Here is a 3,785-nt window from a genome sequence, read left to right as displayed (position 1 = left end):
TATCAATTTCAATAACTCCCCTCTTCTGAGGCGTCCCATTACTCACAGGATTCCTCTCGCAGGTGTACATGAATTGGTTATTTACAACCATGTCAATGAGTTCTTGAGCTTCTGCAGGCATTTTCTTTAGGTGAATGGATCTACTTTCAGAGTGGTCCAATGACATCTTAAACAATTCAGACAGACCATCATAGAATATATCCAGGATGGTCCATTCTGAAAGCATGTCAGAAGGACACTTTTTGGTCAACTGCTTATATCTTTCCCAAGCTTCATAGAGGGATTCACCTTCTTTCTGTCTGAAGGTTTGAACATCCACTCTAATCTTACTTAGCTTTTGAGGAGGAAAGAACTTGGCTAAGAAGGCCGTAACCAGCTTATCCCAAGAGTTCAAGCTATCTTTAGGTTGAGAGTCTAACCATACTCTAGCTCTGTCTCTTACAGCAAAAGGGAAAAGCATAAGCCTGTAGACTTCAGGATCTACTCCATTAGTCTTAACAGTATCACAAATCTGCAACAATTCAGTTAAGAACTGAAAAGGATCTTCTGATGGAAGTCCATAAAACTTGCAGTTCTGTTACATTAGAGCAACTAGTTGAGGTTTCAGCTCAAAATTGTTTGCTCCAATGGCAGGGATTGAGATGCTTCTTCCATGTAATTTGGAATTTAGTGTAGTAAAGTCACCAAGCATCTTCCTTGCATTATTGTTGTTATTATTTTCGGCTACCATCTCCTTTTCCTGTTCGAAAATTTCAGTTGGGTCCTCTTCAGAGTACTGTGCTTTAGCTGCTCTTAACTTCCTCTTCAAGGTCCTTTCAGGTTCAGGATCAGCTTCAACAAGAATACCTTTTTCTTTGTTCCTGCTCATATGAAGAGAAGAAAACAAAGAGAGAAAAGGAATCCTCTATGTCACAGTATAGTGATTCCTTTATGTGAGTAGAAAAAGAGGAGAATAGATGAAAGAGAAGAAAAATTCGAACACAGAAGAGAGAAGAGGGTTCGAATTTTTGAGATGAAGGGAAGTGTTAGTAAATGAATAAATTAAATAGAAAGAGATGAGAGGGAGAGAATTTCGAAAATTATTTTGAAAAAAAGGTTAGTGATTTTCGAAAATTAAGAGAAGAAATAAAATTAAAATTAAAATTTGAAACAATTAGTTAATTAAAAAGAATTTTGAAAAAGAGTGAGGAATTTTCGAAAATTAGAGAGAGAAAAGTAGTTAGATAGTTTTGAAAAAGATAAGAAACAAAAAAAAGTCAATTAATTAGTTGAAAAAGATTTGAAAATCAAATTTGAAAAGATAAGAAGTTGAAAAGGATTTTAAAATTGATTTTGAAAAAGATATGATTTGAAAAAGATATTTTAAAAAGATATATATGATTGAAAAAGATATTTTGAAAAAGATTTGATTTTTAAAATTAAAATTGATTACTTGACTAACAAGAAACTAAAAGATATGATTCTAGAATTTAAAGATTGAACCTTTCTTAACAAGAAAGTAACAAACTTCAAATTTTTTTAATCAATCACATTAACTGTTAGTAAAGTTTCCAAAATTTTGAAATAAAGATAAGAAAAGATTTTGAAAATCAATTTTAAAAATTTTCGAAAATAATAAAAAATGAAAAAGATTTGATTTTTGAAAAAGATTTTGAAAAGATAGGATTTTTAAAATTGAAATCTTGACTTGACTAACAAGAAACAACTAATTTTAAAAATTTTTGACTAAGTCAACCCAAAGATTTTGAATTTTCGAGTAAAATAAGGAAAATATATTTTTTATTTTTGAATTTTTAATGATGAGAGAGAAAAACACAAATCTGACCCAAAACATGAAAATTTTGGATCAAAAACAATGATGCATGCAAGAACACTATGTATGTCAAGATGAACACCAAGAACACTTTGAAGATCAAGATGAACATCAAGACTCATTTTTGAAAAATTTTCAAGAAAAGAAAAACATGCAAGACACCAAACTTAGAAATTTTTCATGCTTAGACACTATAAATGCAAGAATGCATATGAAAAACAACAAAAGACACAAAACAAGAAAATATGAAGATCAAACAAGAAGACTTGTCAAGAACAACTTGAAGATCATGAAGAACACATGCATGAATTTTCGAAAAATGCATAAATTTTTAAAAACATGCAATTGACACCAAATTTAAAAATTGACTCAAGACTCAAACAAGAAACACAAAAATATTTTTGTTTTTTTGATTTTATGATTTTTTTGTGTTTTTCGAAAATTATTTTTTTGAAAAACGAAAACACAATAAAAAAATTTTGAAAGATTTTTGAAAACTTTTTGAAAAGAAAATTACCTAATCTGAGCAACAAGATGAATCGTCAGTTGTCCAAACTCGAACAATCCCCGACAACGACGCCAAAAACTTGATAGGCAAAATTGTGATTTACTCTTTTTCATAACTTGAATAATTCTTAGCAATGGCTCCAAAAACTTGGTGCACACTACTATGGTTCACTCACATTCTTCACAACTTCGCACAACTAACCAGCAAGTGCACTGGGTCATCCAAGTAATAAACCTTACGTGAGTAAGGGTCGATCCCACGGAGATTGTTGTTATGAAGCAAGCTATGGTCATCTAGTAAATCTCAGTTAGGCGGATTCAAATGGTTATAATGGTTTTCGAAAATAATAATAAATAAAGCATAAAATAAAGATAGAGATACTTATGTAATTCATTGGTAGAAATTTCAGATAAGTGTATGGAGATGATGTGTTCCTTTTGAATCTCTGCTTTCCTACTACTTTCATCCAATCCTTCTTACTCCTCTCCATGGCAAGCTGTATGTAGGGCGACACTGTTGTCAATGGCTACTTCCCATCCTCTCAGTGAAAATGGTCCAAATGCTCTTGTCATAGCACGGCTAATCATCTGTCGGTTCTCGATCATGTCGGAATAGAATCCATTGATTCTTTTGCGTCTGTCACTACGCCAAACACTCGCGAGTTTGAAGCTCGTCACAGTCATTCAATCCTTGAATCCTACTTGAAATACCACAGACAAGGTTTAGACTTTTCGGATTCTCAAGAATGGCCGCCAATAATTCCAGCTTATACCATGAAGACTCTGATTAAGGAATCCAAGAGATACTCGCTCGTTCTAAGGTAGAATGGAAGTGATTGTCAGTAACGCGTTCATAGGTGAGAATGATAATGAGTGTCATGGATCATCACATTCATCATATTGAAGTGCAACGAATATTTTAGAACAAGAATAAGCTGAATTGAATAGAAAATAGTAGTAATTGCATTAAAACTCGAGGTACAGCAGAGCTCCACACCTTAATCTATGGTGTGTAGAAATGGTGCACGAAATTGCAATCACACTTTTGCAACCCCGCACAACTAACCAGCAAGTGCACTGGGTCGTCCAAGTAATACCTTACGTGAGTAAGGGTCGATCCCACAGAGATTGTCGGCTTGAAGCAAGCTATGGTTATCTTGTAAATCTTAGTCAGGATATCAACAATTATCAGGGTTGATTGTGAAAAGTAAAAGAACATGAAATAAGTACTTGTTTTGTAGTAATGGGGAACATGTTGAGGTTTTGGAGATGCTCCATCTTCTGAATCTCTGCTTTCCTACTGTCTTCTTCTTCAAGCACACAAGGCTCCTTCCATGGCAAGCTGTATGCAAGGGTTTCACCATTGTCAGTGGCTACCTCCCATCCTCTCAGTGGAAATGTTCAACGCACCCTGTCACGGCACGGCTATCCATCTGTCGGTTCTCAATCAGGCCGGAATAGAATC

The 3,785-nt window shown here is 34.0% G+C and overlaps 1 non-coding gene across 1 annotated transcript; it reads left to right on the top strand.

The window, feature by feature from the left end:
• The first annotated feature begins 221 nt into the window (after positions 1-221).
• On the top strand, positions 222-328 carry LOC127743622 (small nucleolar RNA R71). Its single transcript, XR_008005006.1, has one exon. It is a non-coding gene; the product is annotated as a small nucleolar RNA R71 (small nucleolar RNA).
• The last annotated feature ends 3,457 nt before the right edge of the window (positions 329-3,785 follow it).

Source organism: Arachis duranensis, chromosome 10 (genome assembly GCF_000817695.3).
Source record: "Arachis duranensis cultivar V14167 chromosome 10, aradu.V14167.gnm2.J7QH, whole genome shotgun sequence".
NCBI classification, from domain to species: domain Eukaryota; kingdom Viridiplantae; phylum Streptophyta; class Magnoliopsida; order Fabales; family Fabaceae; genus Arachis; species Arachis duranensis.
Note: the sequence above shows the minus strand (reverse complement) of the source record. Positions and strands in the feature narration are given on the sequence as shown.